Source organism: Schistocerca gregaria, chromosome 2, assembly GCF_023897955.1.
Source record: "Schistocerca gregaria isolate iqSchGreg1 chromosome 2, iqSchGreg1.2, whole genome shotgun sequence".
NCBI classification, from domain to species: Eukaryota; Metazoa; Arthropoda; class Insecta; order Orthoptera; family Acrididae; genus Schistocerca; species Schistocerca gregaria.
The window spans coordinates 890,295,226-890,317,138 of NC_064921.1; positions in this window are offsets into that span (position 1 = coordinate 890,295,226).

The following is a 21,913-nucleotide window of genomic DNA, read 5'->3' on the forward strand; positions in this document are numbered from 1 at the left end:
CAGGAAGCGAAAGGGTATTTACAATTTGTGCAGGAACCAGATGGCAGTTATTAGAGCCGAGGAGCATGAAAGGGAAGCAATGGTTGGGGAGGGAGTGAGACAGGGTTGTAGCCTCCCCCCGATGTTATTCAATCTGTATATTGTGCAAGCAGCAAAGGAAACGATAGAAAAATTCGGAGTAGGTATTAAAATCCATCGAGAAGGAAAAAAGATTCTGAGGTTCGCCGATGACATTGTAAATCTCTCAGAGACAGCAAAGGACTTGGAAGATCGGTTGAACGGAATGGACATTGCCTTGAAAGAAGGCTATAAGATGATCATCAACAAAAGAAAAATGAAGATAATGCAATGTAGTCAAATTAAGTCGGCTGATGCTGTGGGAATTAGATTAGGCAATGAGACGCTTAAAGTAGTAAAGGAGTTTTACTATTTGGGGAGCAAAATAACTGATGATGGTCGAAGTACAGAGGATATAAAATGATGACTGGGTGTTGTGAGATGTCCTTAGGTTGGTTAGGTTCAAGTAGTTCTAAGTTCTAGGGAACTGATGACCTTAGATGTTAAGTCCCATAGTGCTCAGAGCCTTTTTTTGAGCCAATGGCAAGGAAAGCGTTTCTGAAGAAGAGAAATGTGTTAACATCGAGTATAGATTTAAGTGTCAGTAAGTCGTTTCTGAAAGTATTTGTATGGAGTGTAGCCATGTATGGAAGTGAAACATGGACGATAAATAGTTTGGACAAGAAGAGAATAGAAGCTTTCGAAATGTGGTGCTACAGACGAATGCTGAAGATTAGATGGGTAGATCACGTAACTAATGAGGAGGTATTGAATAGAATAGGGGAGAAGAGGAATTTGTGGCACAACTTGACTAGAAGAAGGGACCGGTTGGTAGGGCATGTTCTGAGGCATCAAGGGATCACAAATTTAGCATTGGAGTGCAGCGTGGAGGGTAAAAATCGTAGAGGGAGACCAAGAGATGAATACACTAAGCAGATTGCAGTAAGTACTGGGAGATGCAGAAGCTTGCACAGGATAAAGTAGCATGGAGAGCAGAATCAAACCAGTCTCAGGACTGAAGACCACAACAACAACAACAACAATGACGCAAAGAACTAATGAAAATGAATGAAAGAGAAACAGAGGAGATGCTAAGATTCGAAAAAAATTAGAAATAAGGAAACGTAGGTCCTGCTAAGACAACACCTAAAAGTTATAAAATAAAACTTTAATTTTCATCATCTGAATCTGAGACAGTGGTATACTGGACAAATTTGAGTGACGATAGTGAATTAGGTGAGAGGGAGCAACACTCCTAACAAACTTGTTGTTTGGAGGGCGCGTCTCTCTCATCTAGCTCACTGTCTTCACTCAGGTTGGCCCAGTCTACCACTGTATCAGAATTGTTGGCTCTGAGCACTATGGGACTTAACATCTGAGGTCATAAGTCCCCTAGAACTTAGAACTACTTAAACCTAACCAACCTAAGGACATCACACACATGCCTGCCCGAGGCAGGATTCGAACCTGCAACCGTAGCGGTTGCGAGGTTCCAGACTGAAGCGCCTAGAACCGCGACGGCCACACCGACGGCTTCAGATTTGTTGTGAATAATAATTCCCTCTGTTGCTTTTTAGCGTTCCGTCAGTTTAGTTTCTCGCTGTTATTATTTCTGCTACTTCTCACTACTCTCGTCTTTCTTTGATTTTCTCTCAGCCCATATTCTGTATTCATTAGACCGTTCATTCCGTTCAGCAGATCATGTAATTCTTCTTCACTTTCAATCAGGAAAGTAACGTCATCTGCGAATCGTGTAACCTTGAATTTTAATTCCAATCCTGAACCTTTAGTTTGTTTCTATCATTGCTTCTTCGGTGTACAGATTGAACAGTAGGGGCGAAAGACTACATCCGTGTCTTGCACGCTTTTTAACGCGAGCACTTCGTTCTTGGTCATCTACTCTGGCTATTCTCTCTTGGTATTGTATACTACCCGTCCCTCCTGCTCCAAGGCAAAAAGCATTTTAGTGAGTACTAGGAGGGCTTGTGGCAGAAACTGGGGCTTAAGCCCCATGGGTATGCACTGGACACACACCACAGTGGTTAGACCTAGGATTTCCTATGGGGCTATAGTGTGGTGGAAGAAGGTTGAACAGCGAGTTGCTGTTAAAGAGCTTACTAAGGTACAGAGATTGGCCTGCTTAGCCATAACGGGCGGAATTAGCAGCACACCAACCGCTGGAATGGAAGCCATGCTGGACATTCCTCCACTTCCTTCACTTCACCTTTGGGTTCAGATGGAGGAAGCAGCTGGGGCATACAGACTTAAAACTGGCCAAAACTGGGTCTCATTTGGATATCCAGAATCACACACTAACATAGTGAGTGAGGTAAATGTAGGTATGGCTTGGGAAATGCCCGCTGACTATATAATAACTACTAACTGCTTCGACAAGCCTTACAATATAATAATTGGAAGTAGAGAGCAGTGGAAGAAAACAGCTCGACACCGTACGGGGGACATCGTTTTGTTCACCGATGGGTCCGAAAACAGATCAAGGCTTTGGGGCAGGGTTGTACGGGGTTCAGCCAAGACTGGAGAGCAGCATCTCTCTAGGAAAGCTGGCCTCTGTATCCCAAGCCAAAATTACTGCAATCAGGGCATGTGTGGAGGAGAATATGAGTAGGTGCTACAATGATCGTAGCATCAGACAGCCAGGCAGCTGTTCAAATGTTCAAATGTGTGTGAAATATTATGGGACTTAACGGCTGAGGTCATCAGTCCCTAGGCTTACACACTACTTAACCTAAATTATCCTATGGACAAACACACAAACGCATGCCCGAGGGCGGACTCGAACCTCCGCCGGGACCAGCCGCACAGTCCATGACTGCAGCGCCTCAGACTGCTTGGCTAATCCTACGCGGCAGCCAGGCAGCCCTGAAATCATTGGCAGCTCCTGCAACAAGATCTAACACTGTTGCAGATTGCCACAGGGCTCTGGTGGAGCTAGGGGGAAGCAATAGGGTGTACCTAGTGTGGGTCCCTGGCCACTCAGGGATCTGTGGCAATGAACAAGCCGATAGATTGGCTAGGATGGGGGCAACAACTCCATTTATTGGACGGGAACCTGTCTTGACAATCACCAAGGTTATGAACTACGAGACTGGCTTAGGAAACAGCACGTAGGATATTGGACCAAGGTCCACAAACAAAAACGTGGTATGGTAATGATGCCCTAGCCATGTTTTAAAAGAAGCTCTGTAATTCTGAGGTTGAACAGGAAAGGGATCAAACTCATGACTGGACTGTTGACCGGCCATGGGAACTTAAAAAAATTCTACACACAATGGGCATAATGGAAGAGGACCTTAAATGTAGGATCTGTGATGAAGGTGAAGAAACTGCATCACACCTAATCTTTGAATGCATGGCATTGGAGAGTAAGAGATACAGAATCTTCGGGACAACTAGACCTGAAGAAATAGTGTCTAACAAAAAACTGGTAGAGGGACTCCTTGCACTATTTTAAGGACACTGGTTGGCTTTAGTAGATATACAGGAAGCGATACCGCACAATAAACCTAGTTTCGGTGCGGGCAGTGGCGGGTTAGACCTAAGCTGTTTTAGCTCTCCTGTTAAAATCAAATCAAATCAAACCCGTCTCTCTCTATAATTTCAAACATCTTGCACCATTTTACATTGTCGAAAGCTTTTTCCAGGTCGACAGATCCTCTTAATCTGTCTTGATTTTTCTTTAATATTGCTTCCATTATCAACCGCAACGTCAGAATTCCCTCTCTGGTAACTTCACCTTATCTAAAGCGAAAGTGTTTGGCACATAACACCACCTCAATTTTCTCCTCCATTCTTCTGTATATTATTTTTGTCAGCAACTTGAATGCGTGAGCTCTTAAGCCGATTGTGCGATAGTTCTCACACTTGACAGATCTTGCAGTCTTCGGAACTGTGTGGATGATGCTTTTCCGAGAGTCAGATGGTATGTCGCTTGACTCATACATTCTAAACAGCAACGTGAATAGTCGTTTTGTTGCCATTTGTCCCAATGATTGTAGAAATTCTGATGGAATGTTATTGATCCCTTCTGCCTTATTTCATCTTAAGTCCTACAGAGCTCTCTTAAATTCTGATTATAGTACTGGATCTCCCATCTCTTCTTAAGCGACTCCTGTTTCTTCTTATATCACATCAGACAAATCTTCCTCCTCATAGTGGCCTTCAATGTACCCTTTTCGCCTATCCGCTCTCTCCTATGAATTTAACAGTGGAATTACCGTTGCACTCTTAATGTTACCACCCTTTTCACCGAATGTTGTTTTAACTTTCTTATGTGTTGCGTCAGTCCTTCAGACAAGCGACTGGATGGCAGAGTCAGCACCCGCAATGCAGCCCGTAGTTGCTACATCACATTCTAATATGGCTGTTTCAGCTTGGGTACTTCAGAACCGCCTCTGCTATGGATCTGTAAATGTAATCAACTCATATAATCCATATGCATTGTTGTAAGAATAAATCTTGATTGAATTGGAAACCTCTAAAAGGGTTTTTTTCCCTCTCTCTCGCGCTCTATATATATATATATATCTCTGCGTCAGTGCATTATTATAGGTACTGTCAGATTATCCTGATGGGGGAATGCAGCTCGGCATCGTAATAGACGCGAAAATCACCGCTTGAGTTGTTTGGCTTTTATTTTTTAAATCACGACGACTTTTGGGCTACCAAATGTCCATCATCAGCTACAATCAGTCGGGTTCTGCGACACCGCCTGCCGCGAGACTGGTCGATGTGGGAGAGTTCGTAGGCGACCACCGCAACCAGCACACGAATAATTCCACCTAATGATGGGCATTAGTTAGCCCGAAACCGGTCGCGATTTAAAAAATAAAAGTCGAACAACTGAAGTGGCGATTTTCATGTATATTATTACAAGCAAAAGTTACATTGATTGATTGAATTGTTAATTAGCCACACTTTTCAGCTAAACCTTGGGAAAAATAGCCGGTCACTTTTTAAAAATTATACATAAAGTCCGATGAATGCTTTTAATCAGCTACAATTTTAAACTGACCTTTTAAGCAACAATATCCCGTAACGTTTTGCAGATTATTACCAAATACATTTCATAAACTAACTGTTACTATAGTAGTTCTTACTGTCAGTTGTGTACAGGGCTTGTCAGAAAGGCAGATTTTGGAATGAGGTCACCGAGTTATACATTTATGACCTGCATACTCTTTGTCTGTAAATTACTATGAAGCATTGATTGAATGCATTTCCGTCTCTAATATCATTCTACGTAGTTATGAGTTCTGCATCTACATTTGTGTTATGGGTTACCTCGCCTTTGTGTGTTACTTTGTTTCTGCATCATTATACGATGTCTCATTTCCTGTATAATTACTGCTGTCATTTAATATCCTAGTTCAGTTTAGTCTGGATGACATCTAAAAAATTGTTCAAATGTGTGTGAAATCTTATGGGACTTAACTGCGAAGGTCATCAGTCCCTAAGCTTACACACTACTTAACCTAAATTACCCTAAGCACAAACACACACACACACACACACACACATGCCCGAGGGAGGACTCGAACCTTCGCCAGGACCAGCCGCACAGGTGACATCTATATGACATGTCTTTTGCGTATTCTTCTTGCAACATTTTTGAATTACTGCCCGTTTGCCAATGGGTCTGGATTCCCAAGGGAGTTGTATATCTTCTCGTACATCATCTCTTGTCTCCTTGCCTATGTGAGAGAGGCGCAGTGTAGTATTAAACGTTCTGAGGAGACAATTTCCTCATATGTGCATTACTGGCTATGACAGACGTTCATACGATGTAACTGTGTTGCGTAACGACCAAGTCATGACATCGTGACATTAGGATGGAAAGGATGGAAATGTGTAGAGCCTTTCACATTTCGGGAATGGCAGGTGACTGATGGTGAGTATGATTTGTGATGATGGTGGATGATGATGCACGCACGGGTAATACCTGCAGTCTTCTCGTGGGGGTGGTGCTCGATATTCTATTAGCTGATTAAAACTAGTTGTCGCCCGACAGCGAGCTGCAAGATTGCCGCCCCTAACGCACCAATGTGAGCGTGGCAATGTCGGCTACAACTGTCTGTGTTACCTGAAGTACTGTGCTAGGCAGTCCTCTGTGAGACCTTTCACTAAGAGATTTGGGTGGCATTTAGCTTCGTGTGCCTTTGTGATAAAAGAAGTCAAAAGAGTGGCAGACAGAGGCTGTACGCTCCTAGGAAACTTTGAAAATATGTCGGACATGGCGTGGTTATATGCAACCAAACGTGTGAATTTGTGTGTCTCTTGAGAGAATAGTTCGAGAGGGATACAGGAGCGCCGCTACTTCTTTGAATAAAGTGGTGGAGCGAACTGCAGCCCCTCTACAAATCAGCGAACGGTCAGTGATAAGGATCTGCAAGGAGAAATTCCCGAAAGAAGAATCAGGCGAATCATCTAAACTGGAGAAATTTGGGCAGAAGAGGCGTCTCGAGGTCACAAATTTCGACTCTACTGAGGAAGATGCGCTTCGTTGTAAGATATACGCATATTATTCAAGGGGGGAGTAGCCGACACTCAAAAAAAGTTTCATGCTACATTTGTTGCAGCGGACCTATTTCAGGACAGCATATAGTCCTTGTTACGAATCGTGTAAAAGTTTGGATTCTACTGTAAATCATTTTCTGGCCGCAAGATGTTGCTATGCTGCTTTCACAGTGAATTAGTAGGGACAAATTTTGAAGATAAAAAAAAAACCACACAGACGATACCATTAACGGTAGTATGACAGAGGAAAAATATTAGGTCTACAACTTTGCTTCCGCCGTTTTGCAATAGATGGCAGTATTGGAATGTAGTGGCGCAAGTCGTTCGTCATGTCATACAGTAAGCTCAGGCATTTTAGAACATGGCGCCATCAAAATATCAGTCGATTTTTGATTGCATCATAAACTTATTCTCGACTGTATACGTCAACTTAAGAGCCCAATTCTCGTCATCTGCGGGAGGGTTTAATTTTCTGCTTTGATATGAAGAAATCTGCGGCTGAGGCTGGGTAAGACCTATGATGAGACGCCTGTTAGTTACAGAACTTCGCAGAAAATGGTTTCCATGCTTCAGGAATGGTGATTTTGATGTTGATGACCGGCATGGTTGTGAAAGACAGAAATCTTTTGATGCTACTGCGACCGACCGGAACAATCACAGGAGATCTTTATCGAAAGCAATTGATGTGTATGAGCCGAGCACTGAAAGACAAACGGCCACACTACAGCGATGGACATGATAAAATGAATTCTAGTAACATCCCCCAGGCTGTGGCTTAGCCATGGCTCCGCATATCCTTTTTTTTTTTCAGGAGTGCTAGTTCTGCAAGGTTCGCAGGAGAGCTTGTGTAAAGTTTGGAAGGTAGGAGACGAGGTACTGGCAGAAGTAAACCTGTGAGGACGGGGCGTGAGTCGTGCTTGGGTAGCTCAGTTGGTAGAGTGCTTGCCCGCGAAAGGCAAAGGTCCCGAGTTCGAGTCTCGGTCCAGCACACAGTTTTAATCTGCCAGGAAGTTTAATAAAAAAATGATTTTGCAACATGATAGTGCACGATCCCATGTCGAAACTCCCGTCAAAACATAGTTGGAAACGTTGAATTGGGAAGTTCTGCCCCACCCGCTGTATTCTCCAGATATTCCTCCCTCTAACTGCCACTTTTCTCGGTCTGTGACACACGACCTAGCTGACTACCATTTGTGGTAGTGTGAACAAGTGCAAAATTGGATAGATTCATGGCTCCCCCCAAAAGATGCCCAGTTTATACACTGCGGAATTCGTATGCTGCCCTGAAGCTAGGAGAAAGCAGTGGCCAAAGATGGCCAATACTTCGAATCGTAAAATTTTTGTAAGTTCTTCACAATAAAGTGTCAAACTTAGAGAAAAAACGGCGGAAGCAAAGTTCTAGACCAAGTAGTATTATTTTTTATTGTTTCATGACTTTCGATTGTTAGAAAAAGTATTCGTGTCTACTTGCCCACACGCTGGTAAAACATGTCAGATGGTGAGCCTAAAGCGACAAGTCTGAGAGAGCTCATGTTCCGTCTAGAGTGCCGAGTCCACAAACTATGTATCGTGGATTGTTGACGGGAGTGAGAAATCCGCATGAAGCGACTGGCAGCTGGCGGCGAGCATTGCCAAACATTTTCACGCTCGCGCGCGCTGGACTGGGTGTCCCTTTGAGCCGGAGGTAAACATCCGCCGCATAAAGGCCCGCGGCTAGCCGTGATGTGGTTCTCTTGGCAGCCCCCTCTGTTGTGAGGCTCAGCACGAGGCGGCGGCGGCGCTGGAGTCGTTTCATTACACCCTTGTTAACGCGCTCCCTGAGCTGACCTCTACATTTTGCTTACGACGTCACAGCAGTGCCCAAAATGTAACGCTCCAGACACCGTCAGCAATAGCGGCGATTTTACTACAAATACTGCGGAGGGGCGGGTCGTTCTCACCCTAGCCTTTAAACAATCCGTCCACCTACCTGAATAGGTTTCGGATTGTCTGCCCCTACACTCTGCGATGCTATACAGGATGGTCCATTGATAGTGACCGGGCCAAATATCTCAGGAAATAAGCGTCAAAACTACAAAGAACGATACTTGTCTAGCTTGAAGGAGGAAACCAGATAGCGCTATGGTTGGCCGGCTAGATGGTGCTGCCTTAGGTCAAACGGATATCAACTGCGTTTTTTTAAAATATGAACCCCCATTTTTATTACATATTCGTGTAGTACGTAAAGAAATATGAATGTTTTAGTTGGCTCGCTTTTTTCGCTTTGTGATAGATGGCGCTGTAATAGTCACAGACGTTTAAGTACGTGGTATCACGTAACATTCTGCCAGTGCGGACCGTTTACCAATTGCGGAAACGGTCGATATCTTGTTGATGTATGGCTATTGTGATCAAAATGCCCAACGGGCGTGTGCTATGTATGCTGCTCGGTATCCTGGACGACATCATCCAAGTATCCGGACCCTTTCGCCGGATAGTTACGTTATTCAAGGAAACAGGAAGTGTTCAGCCACATGTGAAACGTCAACCACGACCTGTAAGAAATGATGATGCCCAAGTAGGTGGTTTATCTGCTGTCGCGGCTAATCCGCACATCAGTAGCAGACAAATTGCGCGATAGTCGGGAATCTCAAAAACGTCGGTGTTGAGTATGTTACATCAACATCGACTGCACCCTTACCATATTTCTATGCACCAGGAACTGCATGGCGACCACTTTGAACATCGTGTTCAGTTCTGCCACTGGGCACAAGAGAAATTGCGGGACGATGACAGATTTTTTGCACGCGTTCTATTTAGCGACGAAGCGTCATTCACCAACAGCGGTAACGTAAACCGACATAATATGCACTATTGGGCAACGGAAAATCCACGATGGCTGCGACAAGTGGAACATCAGCGACCTTAGCAGGTTAATGTATGGTGCGGCATTATGGGAGCAATGATAATTGGCCCTCATTTGATCGATGGCAATCTAAGTGGTGCAATGTATGCTGATTTCCTACGTAATGATCTACCGATGTTACTACAAGATGTTTCACTGCATGACAGAATGGCGATGTACTTCCAACATGATGGATGTCCGGCACACAGCTCGCGTGCGGTTGAAGTGGTATTGAATAGCATATTTCCTGACAGGTGGATTGGTCGTCGAAGCACCATACCATGGCCCGCACGTTCACCGGATCTGACGTCCGCGGATTTCTTTCTGTGGGGAAAGTTGAAGGATATTTGCTATCGTGATCCACCGATAACGCCTGACATGGGTCAGCGCATTGTCAATGCATGTACGGACATTACGGAAGGCAAACTACTCGCTGTTGAGAGGAATGTCGTTACACGTATTGGCAAATGCATTGAGGTTGACGGACATCATTTTGAGCATTTATTGCATTAATGTGGTATTTACAGGTAATCACGCTATAACACCGTGCGTTCTCAGAAATGAGAAGTTCACAAAGGTACATGTATCACATTGGAACAGCCGAAACATAATGTTCAAACGTGCCTACGTTCTGTATTTTAATTTAAAAAACCTACCTGTTACCAACTGTTCGTCTAAAATTGTGAGTCATATGTTTGTGACTATTAAAGCGCCGTCTATCACAAAGCGAAACAAGTGGTTCAACTAAAACATTCATATTCATATTTCTTTACGTACTACGCGGATATGTAATAAAAAACAGGGGTTCCTTTTTAAAAAACGCAGTTGATATCCGTTTGATCCTCTAGCAGGCCAGCCATAGTGCCATCTGGTTTCTCCATTCAAGCTAGACAAGTTTCGTTCTTTGTCCTTTTTGTTGCTTGACGCTTATTTCGTCAGATATTTGGCCCGCTCACGAGGACCACCTTGTATACTGGTTTGTCCGACGAAAGCAGCGTTGACGAAAAGTCGTGGTGACACATAACATAACTGGCATTTATCGGGCGTTCGGCATTCTTGCATGAATCGTTTGAAAAATATTTAAAATTTCTTGTAAGCTGGTTTATTGTCTTCAAAATACAGAAAATGTGTACGAAGTCCTTATTCAATATCCCGACATTAACTACTTAATGCTGCTGACTGTATCTGTAATAAGTTCACACAAATAACCAACCACAGGATGTTAATTCCGACCCGATATTTTAAACGGCCTGAACAGTCAGTGACCCACGATTACTAGCGAGTTAACACAGTCAATCGTTCGATACTCTTCTTGTACAGAAGTACTCGCCTTAATGTCTCGTAATCTGCACGAAACACGCCATGCGGTGTTTGTGAACGGCCGGCCAGTGTGGTCGAGCGGTTCTAGGCGCTTCAGTCTGGAACCGCGCGACCGCTACGGTCGCAGGTTCGAATCATGCCTCGGGCATGGATGTGTGTGATGTCCTTAAGTTACTTAGGTTTAAGTAGTTCTAAGTTCTAGGGGACTGAAGACCGCAGAAGTTAAGTCCCATAGAGCTCAGAACCATTTGAAGTATCTTAGAAGGATACTGCCCTCCCTCCTTTCTCTGCCCTCCCCTAAACCTTGCGCTGGTTTCTTCGGTGTCCATTCTGCATGACCCGAATATGTACTTAACCTCATGTGTGTAGATGGAGGAAAGTAGCACAAGCTGGCGCTGATCTGGAACAACAGCGTATTTCTACCTATGTGTGTGGTATGCAGCCAATGGAACCAAACAGCTATTTCTAGACAAAACCCCCGTCCAGAATGTCCCATTAAACATTAAGCGTTTGGCTTCCAAGACATTCCTGAGCGCTGAGGGGAAATAGTTTCTGCAAATCGAAACACTTTGGTCTTGTGGGCCATAGCAAAATGCCCGTCTACTGATCAGCTCTTTCTAAACACATTCACCGCCTCCAATTCGTAGCGACTGATCAAGTATCTAACAGAATCACAGAGTTTCCAGTACACTAAGGATTGGATCATTTACAGTTGTGCAACAACTTCACACCTCCACTCATAATTCGGAGATACTGCAAGAGTAGGTGATTCGGTGCTTATCGAAGCGTTGCTTGTTTTTCATCCCCACGTCCTGTTTGACAGTGAACCGACTGTGATACTGTATTCAGTATAGAGAAAAATGTATCCAGATGGCTAGTACGCATATGTGTAGTGGTAATTATTCATTTAGAAGCAAACCCAGTACTTACAGGCTTATCCTACTTTAGTACAACGAGAGCCGATTAACAAACAAGTACAAGCTGGAAAACACCAGTATCAGTGTTTTCTCCTGCACCAACACTCATGTTACTGCCTCTTACACTTCGATCCGAATTGTAGCAGCACAGTCTCCAGGTGATGTATGGACAGATTTGTGGTCACTCACCTCCTAGACAGACGCTCCTTAGTGAGTGGACCATACTGTAAGGTGTCAGGCAAATCCAACACCTTCCATGAAAACCCTGACACAATAGCAAATCCGGCAGTATGTCACATAGCTCCGAATAAATCCTGACATTAAGTTAACCAAAGTAATACGAGTAACGAGTGAGCAAATGGAATACCACAGACTAACACAAGAATGCCTAAATGCTTGTCATACCTTCCCATCGTGAAACAGACGCAGTTCCGAGGGGAGAAACGAGAACACAAGCCGAGAGCAGAGTCGTGTAAGCTAGAAGGCCCTACGATAAGGGACGGACACCCACATCGTCAAGAGCAGCCCCCAGTCCATGTTGAAAGATAGAGCCCTCCAAAAGAACAGTATAGATCTTACGATAACACTAAAAGGGCGACACCAGCTGCAAGTTTTAGCGTGAGACTATAGGCGTTTCTGTTACGTTGCAAACATTAAAAATATTACCCCACCACGAAAAGTATAACGTTTCTCATTGGATAGACAGAATTTTTGGAGGCGGAGCTTAAGGTTAACATTGAGATCCTGATTGGTCAGATGAAAACACAGCCAGATAGTTTATTTTTAAACCAACGTCGGTAAATTGTAGTGAGGAGAAGTTAGGGAGAGTTGCTTCCGAGACGGCGAAGAGTGGAGCTGCACCGTCCGCCACCCCCTGACGCTGCCTAACCAACGACAAGGTAATGAAAGCACGCGATTGAGGGTCACTGTAGACCATTTTTGATAGTTTTCTCTTTTATGAATTTAATTTAATCCTAGATTATAGATGTGATATGGCGTAGGTCATCCTTCGATTCATTACAGAACTTGGAAACCCATTCTGGGAATACTCGTTCACATTTTTGTTGAATGCAGTTGGTTTTTATCATCCTGTATTAAAATATTTTCTTTTCTCAATAGTGCAATTTATGAACAATGTTTTGTGAGTAGAATAAAAATTCCAATGGTAAACTTAACTGCTTTTTCGACGTTATTTTACTAGCTAACTAACAATAATAAAGCCTTGAACCCCTTCCACTAAATTTAGTTACTATTAAGATTATTTTACAGGGAGTGCAGTGGAACTGACGCTGAAATCATTAAGTATTTGATTATATCATCGCTAGTCTCACCGAACTTAGACTACTCCCCTTAAAAATCCATGCAAATGAATTTGAGCCTGACACATTCTTCCGATTTAGGTCACCGACTTGTCAGTTCCTAGTGCATAGGTGGCTTCCCTTCAGATTCCAGAAAATGAATCTGAACCCGACGGATGCATTCTGCATCAGCTCACTCCAGACGCTTACTGCCATTTATTTTACGGCAGTTAATGCTTCCGACTACAGTTTACGGGATTTCTAGTCCTATTAATGTGCAACAGATTTAGATACGTTCAGGTCAACAACCAACTCTACCACAGACCATGGCACCTACTTGCGGACAACTCCATCACCTAAGAACTTGCAATATCTAAAACAAATACAGAACAAGTGGCTGTACAGTGCATCGTGAATGGTACATCAAACCAGTATTATGGATTACTATTCCAATCAAACCTCACATGCTGATCGAGTGAAAAATTGCCTATATATGTCTATAATACCCTAATCAACTCTCATGATTCGGCGTAAAATACGTCGTATTTCCCAGAGATTATTTTTCTGTCATATATTCGAATGGAGTATGCCAATAAATATGATCCTAGCACCATCCGTATGATGCTTTTGCTTCACAAATCAGTCGCGAAACACAGAGATCTTGGCTCACAGGTTTGGTGGGATGCGGCTATGCAGTGTCGAGCTGTCATGTCTATGTTACTTTTCACCACTTAATATTATTTAACCACAAATGGGTCTATACGGGTTAATGTCGGGATACCATCTGACAGTGACCTCAGAGTTATAGCGCAAACTGAGAATTTATATTGAGGTACTAAGCTGGGTCTCGTTCACATAGTGGGGGGGGGGGGGGGGGGGGGGGGGGGAAGCTGTGTGGCAAACTCACCTATATATCGAGGTTAGTTGATAGCTAAGTGCGATACATTCTGTCTTGATATTCCCTCCTTTGACAGCAGCAGTGTTAGTGCAGCAATTACTCTCCGTGCTTGGTGTTGCTACGTCAAAATTAACCGTTCGAGAGAAATCACAGGACGTATTTGTAAAGGAACAAAGTGCCACGAACAAACATGGTCTGCAGGAAGTTTTATGTATATTGCTGCAGTGGAGGACTTTATTGTAAGGAAGTGGTCTTGTAGAACATACTACATATGTAAGAGAGAGGGTAACACAAAAACAGTTTTTTCTATAAAAAAAATAAAGCCATATTTATTTTAATCTGTTTTTATGACTTACCATAAAAATTCAACATCGCTTTCGTCCTTCTTCTTCTCCTCCTCCACCTCCACTTCACTAGCCAGCACCGAGCGGGGTGGTGCAGGGACTAGCACACTGGACTCGCATTCAGAGGACGACGATCGACGATTCAATCCCGCGTCCGGCCATCTTGATTTAGATTTTCCGTGATTTCCCTAAATCGCTTCAGGAAAATGCCGGGATCGTTTCTCAAACAGGGCACGGCCAACTACCTTCTCCACCCTTCCCCAATCCGATGAGACCGATGACCTCGCTATATGGTCTCTTCCCCCAAATCAGTCCAATCCAATCACTGGGCAGCAAATACCACCTTGGCTGGGTTATCAGGTAGTGGATCTGTAAAATACTAAAATGAAATTAGCTCTATGAATCGCACACAGACACAGACACAGACACAGACACAGACACAGACACACACACACACACACACACACACACACACACACACACACACACACACACACACACAAACACTCACAACATCAGCTACATGATAAATTGGAATCAACAAATAATTCAGAACGTATGCTGCAAGTTCTATTCTGACATGAGGTTGTCACAGGAGAAGAATTCGTAGCGGGCCGCATCAAAGCAGTCTGAAGACTGATGACTCAAAAAAAAAAGTGCAAAATGCAAAGATGATGAGTTCATTGTTCTATTCCCGCATGTTATATTTGTACATGTAATACTTTGGAAAATATAAAGCTTTAAAACGAATGAGTTATCTATAGTACCCTGTATTTTGAAAGCACAGTTATGTTACATCTCAATAGCACAATTCTGGCGCCCCTCACATTTCTCTCTGTATTACTTTCGTAATGATCTATTCTATATTCAAACCAATTTGTACGTTATATTGTATGTGTCTAATTTCATTGTCAATGTGATGCCTGTAACATTTCTGGTGCATGTTTCATATTAATGAGAGAAAATTACTGTAACGATTTGAAAAAAAGGCTCATAATTTTATGGTCATTTATACCTGGATTTACCAATGCCATTTCCTTTCTGAACGTAGAGTATTTTTCCTGTGTTGTCTTGTAGATGTACGTAGGTAGCATAAATCTGTAGACAGTGAGGCTGGCAACAGAAACGCTTTACCTATCAACCACTTCTGTGCGCCCTTCGTAGCGATATAAGCCTGGAAACAAGAAGAAAGGTTTTGTACTGACGTTGGTAACTTTTATATTTCGTATCAGTTACCAGGTGCCACCTTGCAAGTGACATTCATATCGCTTGGCTACGGTTGATCGTGCATGCACTGTTGCGCCTCCATGTAAAGCTAATAGAGTGCATATAACGTGAGATATTAGTCCACGAGAAATAATTTTTGTACCGTAAGGCTACGTTCATTAAGATTCTTTAGCATAGGGCAATATTCCACAATTTAGCGTACCAAATGCACACGAAAACTTTCCAATTACTGACTGTTCTAATTCCACGCACTTGGCTACGAGACGTCCGCACAGTAAATCAGTTTTGCCTCAACAGCACAAGAAAACACACAGTAGTTTGATTTACGCAAGGGAAAACCTTCGTCCTCTTAAGACTGTTCCAAATATCAGTGATATACGAGGGCTGTTCATTAAAATTTTAACCTGAATGCTTTCTCCTGACTCATTACTCACGGTCGGCGAGGAAGTAAACTTGGCGTGGTTCCCACATGTTCTCAGCCAAAGCCATACATACCTCTTGCAGTTTGACGCCGTGATGAAGATCTCGTTTGAAAATGCCTAATATGTACACTGATGAGCCAAAGCATTATGAGCAACTGTTTAATAGCTTGTTTGTTAGTCTTTGGAACGAAACAAATCACTCACTCTGCGCATCAGGGATCCGACAGTTTGTTCGTAGGTTTGTAAAGGTATGTGGCATTAGATGTCTACGCAAAAGTCATGCAGTTCGCGTAAATAACGGGCCGCTGATTTGCGTACGTGGTGAGGGTGCCCGATATCGACACAGATGGGATATATAAGATACACACCACGCGAATTTGGTCGCCAAGACATCAAAGTGAGTTCGCTATAATGTTCCTCAAACCACTGTAGAATGCTTCTGCCTCGAGACACTGTGAGCGACGTGTGGGTGCTATTCTGTCATTCTGCGCAACGGATTAATCTGAGATGTACCCTTTACCCTGTGGCTCCTGCAAGAAGCAATTTTCACCCCCACACTACTACAGAAGTCAGACAGACGCTACTAACGTTCTAAAGAGAAATGCCTGAAAAACTTTCAGCAATAAATATCTTCTGGAGTCGTCCGCTGTAAGGAAATGACACAAAATTTCTTACGTAACTAGTGGGATACCTGGGTACTGGAGCAGTGCTAATTAGTGTAAGAAAAACATGAAACTAACGATTTTTTTTTTAAATTCTGAGTAATCACAATGAACTGAACAAGTTATTTCCGGCTTCTTTTCGGAATGTGAAGTTATCTCTTAAGGACAGGATTCGCTAATGATATTTCTATACAAAGTTTAAGATTGTTATTGACTTGGCAGAATGGCTGAGAGCCGCGCCTACTCAACTTGCATTATTATCCGTTAGAATGTTGCTAGTTACGGTCGAGGCTGTCGCGTGGGAAATGCAGTGAAGTGTACTGTTGTGGAGGAAATATGGGGCTCGCAAGAGCTGTAGTGCACACTACCGAAGCTGCGATGACTGCTGTCTGCGCCGCTCGCTGCTGACAAATAAGATAACTCTCGTTCTACCTGGATTGACCCTCGCCAATCAAACTCTCCCTACACGTTGATGAAGTCAAGGACTCCTATTCGCCCCTAGTATAACTATTGGTGTGGTACACCGGTCAGATAACCAGTCCACAACGATGCTACTCAAAAATTCGCTCGCAGGCGTTTAGCTATAACTCTGTCCGTTCACACCGCACAATAAGTGTGGAGGCCAACACAGTGAACAACGGTTACTCGCAAGGACTCAATATAGATTCGCACTCCAATTCACTCTCGGCAGAGGTGTTTTCCCAGTGAAGTACTGAGGAGAGATTTATTCCTCGCTCCTTTAGTTCACTTATGAGCGCACACGCTCTCATTAAACGACCACTCTCCATGCCACACGTGAAGGGGTACATCTTTCAGTCTCTACCATTACCCCTACAGCTCAAGGCGTCAGGAATATCGTCTGACAATCAGCATTGCTCTTCTAAAACGGCAGAATGACGTTTCGTTTAAGGCGACGAATCCGGAAATCTGTAGCATAGGCGTTTGGCGTCTGCTGTCTCCCTGTGAAAACCTCTGAAACTGCGTGCTATGTTTGTAAAGAATGTGTAGGCTGGCCGCTCCCAAACAATGTAGAGGAATTTGCTTTTAAGCCGAACACGGGGTCGTTCTCCCTTTCCCTCGGGGAAACGCTGTCTGCTCTATGGGCGGTCGCCGGCCAACGTAGATAGGTTGACTCGTTCTCTGAAGGGACTGGCCTCGTGGCGTCTTGAATGTGTGTGTGTACGCCGCCTCCAGTATTTCAACTATTGTGCGTACTTGCGATTTACTTGTTATTTGCAAATCATTTACATGAATTCATGCAACATTGACTTTATCTTATCGAGTTTGGGTTCGAATGAAGCGTCTTGATGTGCGGAATATGATTGTGAGGGCGGAATATGTAAGCAATGGAGGTCAGGAGACAACGACGTCTTACAACACAGACAATTATACTGCTGACATATCACATCGCCATCGGGAAGACAAAAAGCATGAAGGGATGGAAGTGGTTCGCAGTTGTCAGCTTATATTCTATCAATACCACAAGTCCAATGCAGGAGCAGTAGAACATCTCCCATGGCATAATACTGCTGCCACCAGCCTGCGTCCGTGGCGAGCTGCACGTTTCGAGCCGCTGTTCACCTCGATAACGGCGTTTGTGGAGACGACCATCGTCTTAGTGCAGAAAATGTGATTCACCCAAAGAGTCGCCACGCTTTCATTGATCGACTGTCGAATCCCGATGGTTCCGTGCTCACTGCAATCGTAATCAACGATGTCGTTCGGTTAACATGTGAACACATAGGGGTGGTCTGCTGTGGAGGTCCACGTTCAACGATGTACGATGAACGGTGTGCTCCGAAATCCTTGTGCATGCTCCAGCATTGTGCTTTTCCGACAGAGATGCCACAGATCACCATCTATCCTACTACAGAGCAGACAAGCCTCCGAACCCCAAGTTATGTGAAGAGACGTGGACACCCAACCACTTAGCACCTTGTGGTAGTTTCACTATCCTGCTCCCGACAGTAGTAAGTGAATTGGAGCATATCTCAATGAATTTCCCCATTTTCCGGCCATATCTCTGCCAGGGTGATACACCATCCATGTGTGTTGTTAACGTATCACGTGCCCGCAATGCCACCAGTCGGCATACAGCGTCGCGGTCGGCAGTAGTTTTTTTTTTCCATCAGTGTATTTGAGAAGCCTTATGCCGATGCACTAGTCTTGTCTCTTAAGTGCATAAGCTCCGCTAATAAATTCAAGAGGCCAGTAATACGGAAATCACATGATGTCTTAAAAACAAGTGGGTTTCCGTCCAGGTAGTAGTTGTGACATGTTACATTGCAGGAGATGACTTTTGCCAGAATTTTGCTACGTAAGGTGTGGAAAGAGCTTGAATACTGCTTGAACGTGAGTGCGTTACCAGAAGGGCACTAATAGAACATTTTTAGAGCGCAAAGTACGTCAACTCCTACAACATATCTGCAAATTAATAAATGCTAACTATTGGTGTCATGCCGAATGAAACTTTTGGAACATTCCTCATACAGCGATATACAAGGTGTCCATAAAATCCCTTTACAACTTCAAAATTTTATTACAACAGCAGTTGTTGAAATAGATTAACAAAATTTCTTTTATTGTAATCAGTGTTTTTTTGACAGTGTTCGGTAGATCTCTATATGGGCGCCTTTAGTTGCACGAAGCACATCAAGACAGTACTCGATTCTTGCCATGTTCTCTGTAGCATAGCTTCATCAGTGGTGGCAATGGCATTACGAATCCCTTGCTTCAAGTCAGCAATGTCCCGTATCTGTGTATGATACACGATATATTTTACATACCCCAATAAAAAACAGTCCAAGGGAGTGATATCGCGATGGCCAAGGAATTGGCCTATCTATCTCAATCCATCTGCCTGGGAATGTTTGATTGAGGAACCGACGAACAATCAGTCCCCAATGTGGTTGTAAGTCAGTCAGTTATGGCGCCACATATTCGGTCAAAAGGTCGAAGTAACATCTGCAGTAATTGTTGAGTCGTAGAAGAAAACCAGACCAATTATTCTGTTGCACATGATTCCACACCACACATTCACTTTTGGACTATCCCGGTGACGTTCCCTAATCACGTGGGGGTGTTCAGTTCCCCAGATTCTCACATTGTCTGTGTTTAATGTCCCAGAAACATGATAAGTTGCCTCGTCACTGAAACAAACTCTCTTGTTTCATCCTGCGAAAGGCGTTGCAACATGTTGAGTGCAAACTCTGTCTTTTTTGGCTTGTCCTTTCGCTCAAGTGTCTGTAACAGTTGCTCTTTGTAAGCGCACAACTGTTAGTTCTTGTGGAGGATCTTATGCACTGTTAAACGTGGTAGTTGTAACTGTCCGGCAACAGTGCGGATGGACTTCGAAGGTCAACGAGTGAAGACGTTTAAAACGCGGTCGATGTTTTCCTCAGATGTTCTTGGGCGCCCGCTCCTCCCTTTATCCAATACTGTCTCTGTCTCCATAAATTCTTTGTGCCATGCACGGATTACACGGATTAAAAGGCGCGATGGTGGATCTCTTTCATGCTTCGTTCTGAAGTATCGTTGAGTCTGAACATCCGATTTTGTCTCAATAAACCAGGACACATACATTGTGCCTTCTCTTGGGGAGTTGCCATTTTATAGAGGTTCAGTTCGTTCCATCAACAGAGTATCTGAAACTCAAAAATTTAGTATATATAAAAACTTTAGTCAAAAGTGATTACAATAAAAGAAATTTTGTTAAAGTATTTCAACAACTGCTGTCGTAATAAAATTTTGAAGATGTTAAGGGACTTTATGGACACCGTGTATTAATATTAGGACTGATTTAATAAACACAATCACGATCGCATTTCAGTTGTGTACTTTTTTTTTTAGATAATGGGTTTCGTTCTCCCAAGAGATCATTCTCAGATCTTGCAGTCCTTAAACCACTGGTGTGAAGCAGGTCCATCTGCACAGGCGTCATTCTTTGTGTCATACTGCTCTAACTTTGCCTTGTCGTGTGTGACTAGATTGTCGAGGAAACTCTGTTCGTGTTCTCGATATATGGATAAAACACACGAAAGACGCCTCATGTGTTACCCGCCTTGCGACAGTATTAACAATATAAGGCTCGTCCACACATTTCAAATGACTCTACAAATTGTCTGCGTGGTATGGATTATTCCCGTGACCTACAAGATACCTATGTGTGAGATATCTATGTGTGTCCGCAGTAGAACATGTGTGGAACCATCTCGGACTTCAACTCAGTCTCAGTGCCATTGTGCAGAGTATCAAGAAACAGTTACAAGAGTCGTGGGCCGGCTTGCCTCAGGAGAGGATAAAACGGCATGACAGACCCTACAACCGGATCAGTGCATGCTTCTAAGCCAGACAGGGTGCAACGGCATACGGATAACTGGGCTCGTATTGTCGGGTTCTATGTAAATTTGGCTGGAAAAAACATCACATCCCTCTAAGTAAGAGAAATTTCATTTCGTTTCTTTCTCATCTTCTGTTTATTTTACTTTTTTTGAGGCAGAGTAAACTGACAAATGAACATAGACGAGGGAAGTAGGGGAAATAAGATGAGAAGAAGAACATTTATTAATAATATGAGTGAAAACATAGTGATTAAGGATTTAACAAAGGTTTAGCACTCTGATGTAAGAGGCTCAAGTGGTTAAATACAATAACCACATGTGCATAATAAATAACAGTAGTTGTTGCAATATGATATTTCAAGTAAACTTTAATGGTGTTCATTGTTGTTGTAGTCTTCAGTCCTGAGACTGCTTTGATGCAGCTCTGCATGCTACTCTATCCTGTGCAAGCTTTTTCATCTCCCATTACTTACTGCAACCTACATCCTCCTGAATCTATTTAGTGTATTCATCTCTTGGTCTCCCTCTACGATTTTTACCCCTACACGCTGCCCTCCAGTATTAAACTGGTGATCCCTTGATGCCTCAGAACAGCTCCTACCAACCGATCCCTTCTTCTAGTCAAGTTCTACCACAAACTTCTCTTCTCCCCAATCCTATTTAATACCTCCCCATTAGTTACGTGATCTACCCACCTAATCTTCAACATTCTTCAGTAGCACCACATTTCGAAAGCTTCTATTTATCGTCCATGTTTCACTTCCATACATGGCTACACTCCATACAAATACTTCCAGAAAAGACTTCCTGACACTTAAATCTATACTCGATGTTAACAAATTTCTCTTCTTCAGAAACGCTTTCCTTGCCTGTGCCAGTCTACATTTTATATCCTCTCTACTTCGACCATCATCAGTTATTTTGCTCCCCAAACAGGAAAACTCCTTTACTACTTAAAGTGTCTCATTTCCTAATCTAATTCCCTCAGCATCACCCGACTTAATTCGACT